A 17700-nucleotide genomic window follows, 5' to 3' on the forward strand; every position below is an offset into this window, starting at 1 on the left:
CACAGTGTGTAAATCCTCTCCATGGCTTCTTCCCACACAGTGATGATATCATATCTGGCAAAGTCCACCAGCACCTGAGCAAAGAGAAGCTGCTGGTGAGCCCCAGGAGCAGACACCCGCTCCAGCAGCAGCAGCAGCTCAGCTCGGCTCCTGGGTGGGATTTGCGCTGTCCCTTAAGGTTTCCTCTGAGCCTGAGCAAAGCCTGGAGCGGGGCTCCTGCCCCTGGGCTCCCTTGTGGGCCAGGCAGGAAGGCAGGTGCCACTCTCTGTGCTCCAGAAGAGCCTGGTGACACAGGAGGAGGGCACTGTCCCCGCAGAGTGCTCTGCTGCCATGGCACTTGTCTGGGGACCACCCACCCAGGAGTGGGCAACTCCTCCCCCACAGGGTAAGGAACAGCCCCGGGACTGCCACTCTTTGCACAGGCCAGACCTGCAAGATTTTCTGCTCCCAGTCTGGAGGGAGGAGTGTTCTGCATGATTGCCGTCAGCATGGGGTCCAGGGCTCACAGGGTCTGCAAGGAGGACAGAGAGCGCTGGCAGTGATTCTTCACCCCCAGGAGACGCATCTGAGCTCCCAGTGCCAGGGAAGAAGAGCCACCCATGCTGCGCAGGAGAGACCTAGGAGCAGGGAGTCTACTGTGAGCAGACAACAGATGCCATAGGCCTTTGCATTCCAGCAGAGAGAGATCAGGGAGCAGATAGAATAAAAACTGGAAGGAGAAAACAGGAGGTGCCTTTTTCTCCCTGAGGCCTGGTGCGCAAACCACACTCTTACGTTTCTTGGGTTCTGGCCTTCTAAATAAACTTTCTGCATTCTTTCCATTGCCTTGGCATTTCTGAGGATCCCTGCGTATCTTACTTGACACGCAGGATGGCCAGAGAGCAGCCCAGAGGGACTGGTGGCTCCTGGAGCTCAGCCAGCACTTACCTTATTCCTGAGTGCATATCCATCCCATACATGGATGTCCCATTTAGGAAGGAAGAGAACAGCTCTGAAGCAGGCTTCTAGGAACCTTCTCGTTTTGCCCTCCAGCACCTCGTTCACCGCACTGCAAAGAGGAAGGGCCCAACTGGACAATGGTGCCGGGGGAAGCGCCTCCAGGCCTTGTGCAGGGGACGGCAGTCCTCTGGGGAAGGGGTCCCTGGGAGTGATGGGCGGGTACCTCAATCTTTCAATGGCAAAGAGGGCGAGCTTCCGCACTTCTGTGTGCTTCATCTCCTGCTCGCGGTGGTCCATCTGCTCGAGCAGATCCCTTTCGCGGTCTTCCTCGGCATGCTCATTGATACAGGACTTGGCGTCCAGCAGCATCTGCAGAGCACAACGCAGCTGGGACCTGGTAGCTGCCAGCACCCAGTGCCACCAGAGCCTAGCCCTCACAGGGTGCCAGTGCCAGGGGGCCTTGCCCCCTTCCCCAGAGCACCGAGTGTCCCCTCACCTGGATCCTCTCGACCACCTCATATCTGCGGCAGAAGTGGACCAAGCGCTGGGATGAGCCACTGCCGGTGGTGCTTCTGCACAGGCGCACGACTTTCTGAAGAAAGGTGGTCTTGTGGACTAGATTCTGGCAGCCGGAGGACAGAGAGACAAATGGGGAGTGTGAGAGGGGGGAACGTGGCCAGCGAGACTGGAGCCCTGAGGTGCAGTGGCCTGCTGGAGCAGCAGCTCTGCCCAGTCAGCACCCCTCCAGCAGCCCAGCAGCAGAGCCCCTGCCTTAGATGCTGGCACAGCTGCCGTCCAGCTGGCCACGCTTACCTCTTTGGGGCTGTCAAGGGCCTGGATGGAGTCTACCACTTCCTGTTCTTCTCTGGACAGAGGGAACAAGCTCAGGAGAGAGCTGCTAAAAGTCCAACTGTGTGATTCCAAGAGCCAGATTGGCTCCTGAGACCTTCCATAATCACTTGAAGCATTGTTGGTTAAATTCTGCCATAACTACTCACATTGTTAGTATGAAAAAGGAGGATTGGGAAAATTTCAGGTTTTAATGGAGTAAGGTGGGCAAATGAAAGAAGGCAAAGGCATGTATATAATTTACAGTGACGGCTGAAGTATGTAAATATTAATTCTAGTCATGTTTGCTGGGTGTGCTTCTCGCACAGGAACACCATAGCTGGGGTTGGGGACAGCACTGATGGCAGCGACCAGGAATGGGGCGGATGCCCTTCCATCCTGCTGATATCTGAAGTGGTTTCCATGGCTGTAGTCAAAATAGGAGACAGTGTCCTTGTGACATTGGCATGCCAGGCAGTTTCTATGGTGTTGGCTAAAAAAAGCAGGATACCTAGTTTTCTTTGGGTGTCTGTGCTGTTTCTGAGCTGCGGTAACGAAGGCTGGGACTGATGTGGCAGAGGGGCAGGTGATGGGGTTGTTGTGGCTCTGTCCCTCAGGAGCTGAGGGTGCCCAACACAGGGTGTGTACTCGGATCAGAGGAGAGGGGTTTGTGGCCCCGCTCTCTGTGGTGAGCCTGGTGGGTGAGCTACCCCTGGGCCAGGCCACGTCAAGGGCTGATGAGAACAGAGGTGTTGTGTTGTTTGTGGAATGGCAGCAAGCGGGGCCGCGAGATGCGGGGCACCAGCAGCCACCTCAGGGGCGGCTGAACCCCGCTGTGTATCAGTGCAGGCAGGCGAGGGTACGAAGAGATGTCTGGAGAAAGGTCTGGCAGAGAAAGCGGGGGTCGGGGCTGGGCTGGGGCGGGCGGAGGTGGGCTCGGCCCGGTCTGGTGGGAGTGGAAGGGGGCGGTGGCCGCTCCCGCCTCTCCCTGAGGAGTGAGCGGGCGGCCATGTTGTGCAGGGGGCGGGGAGGAAGGAGTTGAGAGGAGATGGCGGAGGTTCCCTCACACACACAGCACAAGATGGCCGGGGAGGAGCGGCCGCTCGCTCTGGGGACACCTGGACGGCGCCCCGGGTGCCGCGCTCGAGGGCCGAGTCGGGCCCGGCACTCTGAGGGCTCCGGGGCTGCGGAGGGCGGCTAGCGGGGCTGCCGAGAGGGGCTGCGACGAGCGGGCAGCAATGGCGCCGGGGCTGCGAGCGCTGCCCGCGCCGCTCCCTCGCCGGGCGGGCGGGGGGCCGCCCTTGGCCGCGGGAAGGGCGAGCGGGGGAGCAGCGCCCCGTCCTCGGGGCCCCCGGTGCCGGCCAGCGGGCTGCTCTTCGCCGGGTGAGTGCTGGAGTCTCCGCGCTCCTCATTGTCCTTTGTCCTTGGGAGGAAAAACAAAATGTCTTCGGAGCCGGGAGGAGGAGGGGTCTCTGCCTCTCCCTCCCCCCCCTCCCACCCCCCGCCGCTCGCTGAGGGGACCCGCGGGGACTCTCGGGGACCCTCGCCCGTGTCCTGCCCGTGCGGGCTGAGGAGGAGCGGTGGCACCAGCTCTGCTTTTTTATATTTAAGGTGTAGGAATTTGAATTTATATTTGGATACCTTTTAATTTAGCAATGAATGTTTTTTAAAATTGTGTCTTTACCGAATGATTCCAGACTTCTTCTTAAGTATGACGTAGTGGTGATGATAAATATAACTGCTGTAAAATAAAATAACATTTTTGCCTTCACAAAAGGTGGGAAAAGTTGGCTAGAGGTAGTGCAAATATACTGTTCCTTGTGTTAAAGACCATGGTTTGGGATCAGATTAAAGATTAAAGAAGCTGAAGGCTTTAAAAGTGTATTCTGAAGGGCAAAAAAGATGCATTTTTTGGGAAGATCAAGCATGTTAGGACTTAAAATTCAGAGAAGCTGATGACAGAAGCCATTTTGAAATATCTTTGCTATCACTAAAGGTTTTTATTTAATTTTGCATAGCCTACTTTTGAAGACTTTAATATGAAAAAAAAGTACAAGGGTTGAGGGGTATTGGGTGATAAGTTACTCAATAAAAAAATTTTAAACTTGCATTTGATCTATAAGTCTTTCAAAATTAAAGTAATGAAAGACAGAAGAGCAGATCACAGTTAGTCATGAAAAACACAGATCATATGTGTTGTATGTCAGTCACTCTCATCTCTAGTGTGTTTTTCTTCAACCAAGAATGTACTTTTATTTTTAGAGTTGAGTTCTAAAGATACAGTTACTGCTGTCATAAGTTTTTCTTGACTTAATAATTGCCTAAAGATCAATACATTTCAGGCATGTGACTTGTTCTGCTTTTCTAAAGCAAAATGTTGAAAATTTCCATCCTTTTTTTTTGTCCAGGTAGAATGCCATGAACGATACCTTATTTTCTGAGTGGCTTCAGAGGAATCGTTCATGACTTATTTTCTCAAGTAAGAGTGGCTATAACTTGTGGTAGTATGTTCATTTCCTTGTTATTTTTTTTTATCTTGAAATTTGCCTTTTTGCTATTGTGCAGATGGGAAGAAAAAAAATCTGATTTTTTATATGGAGGGGATACATTTTGTAAAGTATCTGGACTTTTAGAAAGCTTTTTTTTTTGCAGATACAGGTAGACTGTCTTCAAATAATGTCTTGTTTATGTGCTACTTCTGTATAAATTCGAGTTTACCAAGGCTATTTGTGAAGTGGCTTGTTATTTTTATAATCTGTGTATATAGATACATGTGCCTTTTATTTGTGGAAAAGGGCAGTATTTTCATATAAATCCATTTCATTAAATGTCTCATTTCACCAGTGAGAACCTGCATTAAACTTTAATTGTATTTTGTACTTAATGAGTTTGTAGCATTAACGGTTGGGGATATTGTAGAACTCACATTTGACAACAGTAACAGCAGTAACACGAGACTTCAGGTATTTGTAGAGGAAATTTTTGGGGCCTGTTTCTTGGTTTTGGAAACACAAAGGCTGATGCTTGGCAAGGATAGAATATTGTTATTGTAGTGTAGGTAACATTTTTATGAATTGAAAGACACCTGTATTTTCAGCAAGTTTGTCAGTCAAGAACATTAGGACTGTAGGTGAGATCTGTCTGTACCTTGTTTTCAGACAAACCTGGTTTTGTTTTTTCTTTTTTTTCTTTAAAGGCTCTCACTGGATATTGTTCTTCCAAAGATTCAGATGACTGGTTGGGTAAAAGTCCTTGAGCAAAATTCTGTACTGTTTGTGCCAGGTATGTTATACTGTGTTGTGGCTTTTTGTTTGTTTTATGCCTTTTTTCCTTTTTTTTAAATTATACTGGAAATAATTTTTTTCAAAATAAGCATTAAACATTTAAGCTACAGTGTTTTACCTTGTTGAATTTATTTTCTTTCAAGCTTAGTGCATTTGAAAACTGTTAGTAAGTACTGACTACAGCAATGTTTGTGTCTCCTGCACCTTTGAAGATTTCTGTGGTCACTCACATACAACTTTAACAACCTGCAGTGACCGTGGTGACTCGTAGTAAAGCCAGGCTGTGCTCTGAGAATTGCCATCTCCTAAGGACATTGTCTAACCACACTTCAGAAATGCTTTTCCTTAATTCAAGGTATTCATTCATTAGCTAGGGACACTCATAAGCTTTTCCTTTCCAATCAATTGTTTGTACAATAAACTTAAAAATTCTCTTTCTGGTGTAAATTTGACTCTAAAGCCTAAAGTGTTACGAGGTATCTTGCTCTCCTCCTTGCAGTACAAACAAATCAGCTTTCTAATGTTTATAATTTGTTTTTACACTTTGAGATTCTGCATTTAGAGTCACACGTTTCCTTTGAGTCAGGCTTTCACCACTGTGTAATTAAAAGTTGGAGAGCTCGTTTGCCTCCCTGAACTGGTTCCTTTTCACAGCTTCCCATGCTCAGGTACCTCAGTGTGTACTCAGGACCTCAAAGCACAAGGCGTCTTTGTGAAGACACCTGTGTCAAGAATCTCAAAAACACTCTTGATAATTTGCTTTTTAAAATTACATAATTGATGGTGATAATTAAAGAATACAGTTGTGAACCCCTACCTGAGTGCAGCTGTTTTCTTTGGCTTGGATGAAACCTTCAGCCCGTTCATGTAAAAAATCGTGGACCAATTTTGCAAAGCTTTATAAAAATGTCTCTCCAGGTTGTACTAACCTTTACCTGCAGTGAGTCACTGCTGATGTGCAAGGCAGAATTCAAATAATATTTACAGATAATGGATGTGTCCATGATCATGGATGTCCTGCAGCAAACAGGGCTGATGTGCAAATGTATGTGTCAGTGTGTTCTAGAACTTCATTGTGTAACTGTCTGATGGGATCTGTGAGAACTAAGAGTTTGTGTTTAGAAATGATCTCATACCTGGAGAACAACAGAGCATATCTGAAATCCCATGGGAATTTTCAGTTTAGAGGGTCAAAACCACAGATATTGCACAGTCTGTTACAATGAAGGCAAGACCAGTCTGATGATAATGAGGAGACTGAGCCTGTGAGACCCAAGACTTGTGTTCCTAATGTTAAATCCTGGAATGTCTAAAGCTGCAACTTTTAATTGACCTGCTCTTCAAAAAATAGCAAAATTAAATATTAAAATAAACCCTGCAGTGTCAGGAGCAGATCTTGGCTGACCTGCATGTTCCATGCTAAATACAAAATTGAGCACTTCAGTCTTAATGGTCTGCACCTTTCCTGTATTTCCCTGATGCTGTTTGTGCTGAATAGGTATTACAATAAAGGCAGTTTTACCTGTCCCTTGATACTTTTATGAGCTCTTTGGAGCTGTCTTTTCTTGTAAGAGCAATATATGGTTATCTATGTTTGACTGGTGGTAATTTCTCAAGGGATTTGTGTACAGGACTGGGCCTGAATTTCTTGGGTGGTTTGCACAGGTTCCTTGATAACACATTCCCTAGTGATACTTGAAAGTTTTTTATAAAATGTCTTTTGTAGCATATGCTGTGATCTGTAATGCTTGTTTTTTGGTTTTTTTTCATGCAGGCATGGGACTTGTGTAATACTCACAGTCTAATGCTTGGTCCTTAGGATTTCTTTATTATTTTTAATTTTAATTCAAGTGTTGTAATATCCCATTTTCCCTACAGATGTGTGGAGGAATTGATTTGCTCACTGTAAGCAAAATAGCTGCTCTTGGTTGAAGGACTGGTAAATTGTTATTCCTAATAACATTTACTTTTTAGCTTTTTAAAAACACCCAATCAAGCAGACAAGGCTCTAACGTTGAACTGGCTGCAGCTTTTGGTTGAATACAGTCAGTAACTGTCTCCTGTTCTACAGTTGTTCTGTTGCTGTTTTTCATTCACAAAGGTCTGGCTTTGCACAAAATGATATGTAATGCCAGGACAGTTTTGTATTTGTTTGGTTTTGGTTTTTTTTAAATTACACTGCGAGCTGATAGACTTCAGATCATTCCTCATATAGTCAAAAAACCACAACATTGGCAGGCTTGAGTAGAAAAATTAAAATTAATAATTAAAAAATTATTCATCTATACTGGATGAATACGGGAACAGAATCTTTTCCAGTTTTCTTTAACTAAAAGGAATTTGGTCTTGACCTTTTGTCGTCCATGGTATGTTTTGTGACTTTTCTTGGGAGTTGCCTGTGGAAAGACACAGGTCCTTTTTTGTCTTTCTGGCTGCTTAAAATTCAAAACCACCTTGATTCTGCCTTTTTAATAAGGGCATCCATTGCATTTTGTGTACAGGGATTAACTTTTTCTGTGGGAAGCTATATTCCTGTAGCACTGTGCTTTGGAATATATGCATTTCTTTAAAAGAAGCAGTTTCTTAGAGCCAGCTCTTTCAGTCTGACACAATACCTGATTGAGCAAGGCCTTCCTTAGGCTGCACACAGCTTGGGAAAATGTTCTGAGATGCAAATCCTCTTAGTGGATAGATGACAGTGATTTTTAGCTGTCCCGTGGCTGTGTGTGTTAGCAGAGCCCTCCAGCAGCCACTGCCGTCTGCGCGGCCTCAGGTGTTGAACAGCAGCCGCTCCAAAGTCCTGTGCCTTCTCCTCACCCACTCCATGATGTGGAGACTGATGTAGAGCTCTGGTAGAAGGGAAAAGGAGCACATAGGGGTGAGGTGCAAACCTTGCTAGGCCGTGTTAGTGTGGCCTTGTGCTGCCTCTGGGTCCATTGCATTTTGGACCAATTTTATCACTGAGTTCAGTCCTGAAGCAAAAAAGTGGAATTCATGAATTGGAGGAATTCAGGTTTTAATGTGTGTACATGAGCTTAGTTTTGATGCTTTTCGGCAAGTATTTAATCTCTTCTACTCCTGGGCTCTGTAAGTTTTATTACTTTGTTCCTTCAGAAATCTTAAACTATTTTTCCCACTGCAGGTATGTATAGAACAGCATATTTCTTGCCATGTTTCTCCTTCCAGCTATTCCTCAAAACTCTTCCTATGCTATCCACTGACGCCTTTCTAGCCCCCAATCATCTGCAAGAATCTCTAAAACATGTGACCCATGTTCCATTTTTATATTAATCTTCATATGACTCCTAAATCTTTCTATGTGCATTTTTGTTTGTTTTCTCATTGGGTTGTAAATTAGCTGTTATCATATCTGGTTTCTTGAGTAGGACTTTGACCTTTCAGTTACACACCGAGTAATTCTTCCATCCTTTTATGGTTTATAATCCTTACCTAAAGGAAGGGGGTGAATGTGAAAGCCTTAATTTACTTAATGAAACAGTCGTCTACAAAAGAAGTTGCTTCAAAAACCAATTGCAAAAGCATCCAAATATGTGGATCTTGAAAGGTTTAGTATTGCCCTCTCTGGTTAGTGTAGATAATGTTTAGTTGAAGCACTGATGTTTATTTTCAATTTTTTTAAGAGAAGAGGGGAAAAAACTTGAAAACACCATGAACTTTATTGAAGTTGACATACTTTGCTTAATGCAATAAAGTGTATTATTTCAAAATAACACCCAAAAAAGAGTGCATCTGTGAATAAAGTCACATCTTACTGGGAATTCCGCTCTAAATCTGAGAAACCTGGCAAACAGCCTTAGCTAAAAATACCCAAACCTACATGACTTGTGCTTTTACTGCTGTGCTTACAGAACATCTGATGGTGGTAAAAGCAGAATTAGGGCTGTCCACTTATGTTCTGTGCAGTCTCTAACAGTAACTCATTATGGACTTTGCTGTCCATAAAGGACACATCTGCTCTTTCCTCCAGTGTAAAAGTTACCAGGGATGTGTCTTTGAGAATAAAACCTTGCTTTAATGAACTTTGAAACGTAGACCTTGAGGTTTGGTTTGTTCACATCCTCATTCTGTCCATTCAGCTCCCTCTGTTGTTGTGAATTCCGTTTCCAGGGGAGGTCACCTCAGTTTTTAAGTTGAAGCCTCAGATTTCACTCTGGAAAACTTGGTAAATGTGTTGGTGTCTTATGCATGGGTGTTGTATGTGTTGGATTTCAGTCTCACACTTGGGGAACAGAAGGTTTCAATAGACTTCAAGTGGCTGAAGCCATGGGTTTGGCCATCAGGCAGTCTTTCACTGCTGTGGTCTTTTAATAGCGCAACACATAATTGCAACAAAAAACTGAAGAGAAAAACTTTGTAAGTTTTAATTCAAAGTTGTTGCCTTGAACCTTTAGTCAAGGTTGGGAATGGTTTCTCTCCCTTGGCAGGGAGTGTCAGTACTCTTTGTCATTGTAACAAGACTGCCCAGGTCCCTGATTTTATCATGACCAAAATACTCTGCTTGGAAACCAAACCAGGAACTGGTAGATAACAGCAGCTTGAAAAATGGGCTGATGCCTAATTGATGTTACAGAAGGAATGAAAGACTTATGACATCTAAGAAAAAAATTGGGCTTTTCAGTGTCTACCTCAAGTTAGGATGACTGCATATGTCTTAGTGGAGGAAGATGTTTTTGTAACATTATTGAAACCTCAGGAAGTCTTCCATCATCCCCATATCACCATTGGCGAATCAGAGCTCAAATCAGTCCAGCAGTTTAATTACCTAGGTAGCCTCATCTCAGACGGTAAGATTGACGGAGAGATAGACAACAGGTTAGCAAAGGCATATAGTGCCTTCGGAAAGCTTCATAAAAGAGTTTGGCGAAATAAACACTTGAAGAAAAGTACAAAGATCAGTGTTTACAGAGCCATAGTGCTGTCTACTCTCTTATATGGATCTGAATCATGGGTCATCTACCGCCACCACCTGCGACTCCTAGAACGCTTCCATCAACGCTGTCTCCATACAATCCTAAACATCCACTGGTCAGATTATGACTAATACATCTGTTCTAGAAGAAGCAGCAATCACAAGTATTGAGGCCATGTTGCTGAGAACACAGCTGCGCTGGGCAGGGCACATCTCAAGGATGAAGGACCACCGCCTCCCTAAGATCTTGCTTTATGGTGAACTTGCTACTGGCTGCCGCAAGAGAGGAGCCCCGAAGAAAAGATACAAGGACTCCCTGAAATAACATCTCAACCTTGGCCATATTGATCAACATAACTGGTCTACTCTGGCCTCCAATTGGGAGGTCTGGAGACACACTATCTATAACGCTGCTGATGCCTTTGAGAAAGCACGCAGGATCACTGTCGAGGAGAAAAGACAACACAGAAAGAATCGTGTCTTGCAGAATATACCACCTAAGGAGTCTTTCTGCCGTGCCTTTTGCAACCGGACGTGCCTATCTCGTATTGGCCTTTTTAGCCACCAGCGTGCTTGTAACAAACGTGGGTAGAGCCCTCCCCAAATCTTCGTTCGCGAAGCCTAGCCATGATTGAAACTTCTTAGTAAAATGTGCCTTAATTCATAAGTAAATAACCACTGTGAAATCTTTTAAACCAAGTGTAGATTTCAAAAGTGTAGAGGTTGCTATTAATATTTTGGCGGTTCCTGTGGCATCTTTTTGATGTATGAATAACTTTGAGAACAAGAACATGTTCTTAATTATAATACATTATCAGGTATGTTTACTGCTAATTATTTTACAAGGTTGAGAGAAGAGTTTAAGCTGAAAGTTGTGGAGTTACTTGCAAGTTTTTGGTACAACCAATGTAGTTGAACCTGGTAGGGAAATTTGCCCTTAAATCGGTTTTGGCAGATCTCATGAGTGTCTAAGGCAGAGGCCAATCCAACTGGAAAGAGCCTTTCAAGGGTGACTAATATGTAACTAAATTACCTTTTTGAGAGGTGGGGAAAGGTAATGTCAGTAATTAAATTTCCTTATATTAAGCTTATTAAAAATATAATATAAATATTAAAATTATTTAATGGTCTTATGGGGTTTTCACTGCACTCATGTTAGTGCTTCTGAGTGTTTGATTGTGACAATAATGGACAGCTTTGTGGTGGTTTTCTTTTCATGTTTTGATACCTTGGTCAAGGCATTAACATTAAAAATCATTCAAAATTTTAATTCATCTTCAAACACCAAAATAGATTTGAAATGAGGTTAATGAGAACAGTGGGGAAAAAAAAAAAAAGCCAAAAACCAAAGCAACCCCAAAACCTGTTCATTCAGTTTATTGTGGGGAAAAAAATATCTTCCAAAATATTTAATACCTGTCTTAACTCAGGATGAGTTGAATGCTTGAAACAAAGCACTTCTGTAAATTTCATTGTCCAGTTTGAGAACGTGAAGATCCTGGGGTTGAATACTTTTAGAACCACGCATGTTTCACAGTGCAAAGGGAATTACCAGATCCCATATTCTACTTCTGTGTGCTGTAGTTTTCCATTGTATTTTAAACAAGGAGGTCTATAGAGCAGCAGAAAACAGGACACATGGGCAGGTGTGAAAGTCAGAGTGGGGCTTGTTGCACTGGTTCCAGTGCTCTTTGCTTCACTGTAACTGGTCATTTTGAGATGAGACTGGGGAAACTGGGCTGCCAAGGCAGAGACCACTAGCTGGCCCCACTGGTTTTTGCTGGGCAATGGGTAATTTCTGCCTCACTTGTCAGAATCAGCCCATGGTTATCAGGGAACAGGATTGTCAGGGTTGACAACAGGTCTGTCGGAAGGAAGACAGAGCTAAACAAGTCACCGTAAGTCTGTAAACGCTGAATCATCATGGTGTGATGCAGGGCAGCCAATTGTGATGTATGTTTATGAAAAAACACCAATGGTAGTTTAACATGTATGTTATGCCAAGGGCTATAAGAGTCAGTGTTCTGTTACAATAAAAGTTCTTTCCTCTCTTGTCTCGTTGCTTGGAACTAGACTGTCTATGTATTTTCTTTTATTGACCACCGCAACAACGACACAGGGTAGTGGTGAATTTGGCTTTCAGACTAAAATGAGATTAAATTTACACATATTCAAAAGAATAAATTGATGTTGGAGTGCAGATACTCAAAATTGTGAAGACCTTTTGAAACCTTTTTTGCATGTCAGTTCTACAGTCAGCATTGGTTTCAAAATGATGTTCTTAACAATTAGGAACTTCCCGTTCTTGAGTTTTGCCTGGGAGGAGGAGGAGTAGGGTTTTTCTTAAATTGAACTTGTATTTCTTGGAAGATGGAAAGCTGGGGATATTGGGTTTGTATTTACCCCCGTGGATGTCATTTGCTCAATTTGGTTTCTCATTCATCTGTGGGCTTGGTTGCTGTTCTATGATGAGTAAAGTTGGAATATGGATGAGGAGCTTTGCTAAAGGCAGCTGGTGTAACTTGGTACTGTTTTCATCTGATTTCTATGTCCTTTTCCACCAGTAACTAAACTAGTCGTTCCATTTGTAAGTGCATTTGCTGTTGCACTGTACGTCTTTCATGAGCTGGAAAACTGGGTTAAGATGGTGGAATGTCTTCTCTCCAGTCACCATCTGTCTATAAGAAACCAGTTTTTGTGCCTATGAAGGAGTGTGGACAGTAGTTACAGATTTTGGCTTATAAGAGCCTTGGTATTTTACTAAGCAATGTCAGCTTCAGGAGATGGGTCAGTGCAATGAAGATGGTTGCAAGAACAAATATCTTGGATTTCCCACCATTGGTGTCACTGAAGAAATTTCAAATGGAATTTATGGAGCATGCAAAGGTTCTTGAACTTCTAATTGTTTTTCCCTTTTTTATAGTTTCAGTTAAATTTTATATTTTTGACTCTTTAACTGATGGTTTGACATTGTTCCTGATAAAAGCAGATATTACGGAATGTGTAATATGGAATGAACCATCAGTTATATGTTTGAGCAATCTCGAAGGTACAGTAGTTGAATGTCAGTTTAAAGCTATGACGTGTATTCCAACAGCATTTTTCTTTTAATTTTCCATAAAGAATCCAATCAGATGAAGAGTGGAAAAAGGCGTCTACGAATGAGACACTAAGATGGCAGTTCCACCGGTGATGGAGAGGTTGAGGAAATGGACCTCAACCTATGAGTGCTGTGATGTGTCTGTGCAAGAAAAGGATGTTAAAACGTGGACCCTCATGTTAGTAAACCAGAGAAGATCTGGGTTGTGATCATCCTATCAAAATGGACTATGCACTTGAATTAATCAGTGACTATCCAATGATGGATCTATTTGAGGACTGGGTGGCAGAATTTTCCTTTCGGATTGTGTTTGCATAACAGGCAAATTAATTTGGTTCAAGATTTGTTGCTAGCCCTTTGGAGAAAATGTAATTTTTAAACTGACTTTTAATAAAAGATTTTGGTTTCTTTCACACTTTGTGTTTGTCCTTTCTGGCTGAATATTTTTCTTGTGTTGATACTGAAGTGGGTTACATTTTTGGTTGCTATTAAAGTGAGAAATACTTAAACTACTAAGTACTGAAGGCAAGGCAAAATTTTGTGCTATACTTGATTTCAAATGTGGTTTTCATTTGCAAATTATGCTCAGTTTGCCATGACTTCCAATGAATTTTTATTCGCTGGCTTGTTCATTCAGGTGCTTAATATGAGGGGTTTTCAGCACTTGGCCTGTTGTCAGGGCCCTGCTGCTGAACTTTGTGAAGTTATTTTAAGATGGAATTGATACAAACTGAAGGCTGGGAAAATATGACAATAAAGGAGTACTTGAATATTTTGTATAACTTTTTTAGGTATGTTCTTTGATTGTGTATGTTTTGGTTGTGGGTAGAGAAGCTTTTCAACATATTTCCTTGACAACATACTTCCTAAACAGTCTCTTTGGTCTTAAAATTGTTCTGTGCAAGTGTCCAACCTGCTTCCCTGCTCTTGCATGTAGCCTTAGCAGGGCAATACTGTACCATGTGTTTGGGGAGAAAGAATGGGGTTATTTTTGATATTGCTACAGATGACATGTTAACCTTTGCAAATGAATTTCAAATAACCCCAGTTTCCTTCCAAATGAGTGGATTTCCTTAGTGTTACCCAAAATTGCTTGGAATGGTCTTGCATTGTGTTTTTTTGGTTCTTGCAGTTGAGGTGCAAGGGGTCTTTTGTAAATAATTGTGGAATTCTTTAAAATGGACTGTGGCAATGGAGTGTTCCTAATGAAACCCCTTGTGGAAAGAGGATGGGTGGTTGGAGGATGCAAACGGCAGGTGTGTGTGGAGGAGTTGAAGGGGACTATGTTGGTTCTACTGGTCAAAGCCAATGGTTTTGGATTGTTGGGATGCTGTGCCACGGATGTCCCTGTAGAACCCCAGACTAGCCCATTATACCCCTTTCCACTCCAGTGGTCCCCCAGTGTCTGATGGCTCTGTATTGTTGTGATGCTTATGAATATCTAAGATGTCCTTCTGCTTCGAGGAGTTGGTTTTGCTCGTGGGAGACAAATGGTGGTCAGAATGAAGTGGTCGAGGTTGCTTGGATCACCTCCATTCCCTCAGTGGTACATCATCTCAATTCCAGGAGGTTATGTTGGAGATGTCCACTGATTTCCAGTTCTGCAGCTTGGCTATTGTGCAGCTTTAAAATTAATTTGTCATGTTAAAATCTGTTACAGACCGTGAATGGGTTAAGAGAGTGCAATAAAAGTAACTGGTTTAATGGTCTTGGACTGACTTGACCACAGTACCTTGGTGGAGCAGATGGAAATGGTGTGCCTGCTGCATTTGAGTTGGTGGGGAAAACCACTCGGGAGGTGCTGTTGAGCTGGAGGGAAATATCGACCCTATTGGGCTGGATTGGGAGCGGGTGATGCTCCTGTCCCATGCTGCCAGTGCCAGTGATGGGGATGAAGGGAAGAGCTGTTCTCTGGGGATTGTGCCACTGAACTGGGGGGATGCTCCCCCTTGGGTGGGCTGACCCCCAGGGTGGGCTGTTTGGTGCCTGCATGGCTGTGAGCTCCACTTCCAAGCCTTCAAAATGGCTTGTAACAGCACCACTTCCTGTCCAGGAAGGAAGTAATTTTAGCCCAGGCACTTAAATATTTAGCAAATCTTCAAAACAAAAGGCACAGATTCCATTTCTTTCTGTTTTCCAAAGGGTCCCTGAGCCACATGGGGTTAAGATGCCCCTTCATCTGGGGTAGTTGGAAAGAGCCAGGGCTGTGGGGTAGCAGGCACCCTTTAGTGGAGGCTCTCTCTTTTTTTGATAGAAATGAAGGGGTGGGTCTATGGTACATCACCTGAGTTGTGGGGTAAATGTAGAGAGTGTCAATCAAAGGCATTGCTCAGAGCTGGGAAGGGGCTCTGGATGGCGGCTGTGCCTTAGAGAGAGCAAGCTCAGCTCTGTGCCTTCCCCAACACTTTACACAACTTTCCCTAACTTTTGGGCAGCCTCAGGGGGCCCCCACAGCCACTTGCCTCTCCTAGGCACTAATGGGGGGCTGAGTGGACCTTTTTCAGGCAGAAAAGCAGCTTTTGAGGGCTCCCTTTTCATGCCTTGCTGGAAAGAAGAAGCCGTGGAGAGAGCCCAGGTTGTTGTTTTGCCAGCTTAGAAGCCATGGTGTGCCTCCATTTTTGTGCGCTCTCCTAATGAGCTTTTTCCCCCAGACATTTTTGTACTAATTACTGCTGCTTTTGCTTTATTGGCAGCATATTTTTGGGATTAGTATATGTATCTTTTTTTCATTTTCTGAAATTTATATTTTATCGGTATAATTTTAAGTACTTTGGAACTAATGTTTTTCCACTACCCGAAACTAATATCGACTTGGTCCTGGCGGCGGTGCACGGATCAGGTAGGTGAGCAATTAATAATAATAATTTTTAGATTTCTGCCGTTTTGTGTACTTTGATTTTTGACCGATTTCTGCTGTATTGGGATGACACAATAAGATACAGAGATTATTTGCATCCAGTGTTACTTTGGGAAAGTTTGCAGGATGTTCCTCTACTGTGTTTATTCTCGGATTTTTCTTGTATGAATGATTATTTGTTTTAAATCTCTGTTTTGCTGTGTTGATCAGTGTTGTGTATTGTTATAACAATATCATTGCAGCATCAGGACTTTGTTCCTGATAATGAAAGCCAGTGGAATGAACTGGGACCTTACCTTTCTTTCAACTTTTGACAGTAAATACCTGGGCACAGGACTTCAAAGCAAACATACACCCCAGACCCCCTCTTAATATTTTAAGAATAAAAAGATGATGAGAAATAAGGACAAAAGCCAAGGAGAGGAGGGTTCAGTCCACAGCAATACATCGAGGTATGACCTATCAGCTTTCTTTTTTTTTTTTTTTTTTGTAAAACCTGTGAATACCCAGTTTACTTTGACAGCCTTGGGTTACTGTCAGTGCTTAATAGAAAACATTTTACTGATTTTGCTTCCTTTTTAAGGAATGACCTTGAGATTGTTAGCATGCCACACCCTAATTTTTTTTGGTAGCAATTTCTGAAAGTTGTGTTGTGACTTAAGGGCCCATGTCCTAGGCAAAAGGTACTGTACCTTTATTCAGGGCAGCCCTTGCCTCTATAGGATGTTTTTCCAGCTTTTGAATTTCAGTTTTTAGGTTTTTTGTGCTGTGAAAAATGACCTTGTCGGTTTAGCCATGGCTGCATTGCACCATTTTACATACAAGGCAAATTTTTCTTTGAAGAATCTCAGAAGTCTAAACTTTAACTGAGGGCCATACAGAAGCCTGATGTAGTAGTAAATTATAGTAAAGAGACACAAGAAAAAGTTACATGAGTGAAAAAAAGCTCATTTTAAAATATAAACTGGAAAGTGCCTGTTTGTCTGATACCCCTTACTTCAAATTTTATTTGATCTTGTAGAACTTTGATACTGTAGAGGTATTTTAGAGTATTTTTATACAATTTAACTAGACTTTGTCCAGCTGGTGATGGCATTTTGTATCATAAAATATACACTGGGACTGTTAACAAGAGGTACAAAATGCTTTGCTTGTTTTGTTTAATGTATTTTTGCTCAGTCTTTATTTACTTTTGTCGAGTAATGAGATTCTTTACAGATTTTTAGAAACTTAACCTTGGTGTGGGAAAAACATTCCAATTTTACCCCATGCTGGAATCGTGTTAGCTTTGGTTTTCAGACCGCCACAGACTTTGGTAATTTTCACTCATTTTCATACACCATCCACAGCAATCAAAACATCAGTTTTTTTCGTAATCCTGAAAAGTGTAAATCACATTGTTAGTAAAGTAAAGGGGTCCAGCCCTCTCCTCAAGATCTGATACCATTCTCAAGATATATCTACTCTGAACTGCTTAATGCTGCTTACTACAGTGGCAGTACATGACTTCTTCTAATGAAGCCCAGAGAGTAATAGAATCAAAGCACACTTAAATCAGTGTGTACTCCAAATGAGTCACAAATTCTGCAATTAAGAATTGTGGCAGTTTGAGCCACATTAGAAATCTAAAATCCAATTTCCAGGCTTCCCCCCACCCCTTCTCACAATTTATCCTAACACCGGAGAGAAACTTGCAGGCTAGAGGCTTCTGTAGGGGAAGGGGGAAGTATATACATTTATTTACACAAATAAATACTATACA

General features: G+C 42.9%; 1 long non-coding RNA gene across 2 annotated transcripts; it reads left to right on the forward strand.

Annotated features, from left to right (window-relative positions):
* Nucleotides 1-3041: 3041 nt before the first annotated feature.
* LOC135405185 (uncharacterized) lies at nt 3042-17186 on the forward strand. 2 transcript variants are annotated; one of them, XR_010425781.1, is made up of 5 exons: nt 3042-3150; nt 4176-4246; nt 4964-5049; nt 6930-6990; nt 16256-17186. It is a non-coding gene; the product is annotated as an uncharacterized LOC135405185 (long non-coding RNA). The 2 variants fall into 2 exon arrangements; XR_010425780.1 differs by lacking the exon at nt 16256-17186 and adding an exon at nt 13105-13494.
* Nucleotides 17187-17700: the final 514 nt, after the last annotated feature.

Source organism: Pseudopipra pipra, chromosome W (assembly GCF_036250125.1).
Source record: "Pseudopipra pipra isolate bDixPip1 chromosome W, bDixPip1.hap1, whole genome shotgun sequence".
NCBI lineage: Eukaryota > Metazoa > Chordata > Aves > Passeriformes > Pipridae > Pseudopipra > Pseudopipra pipra.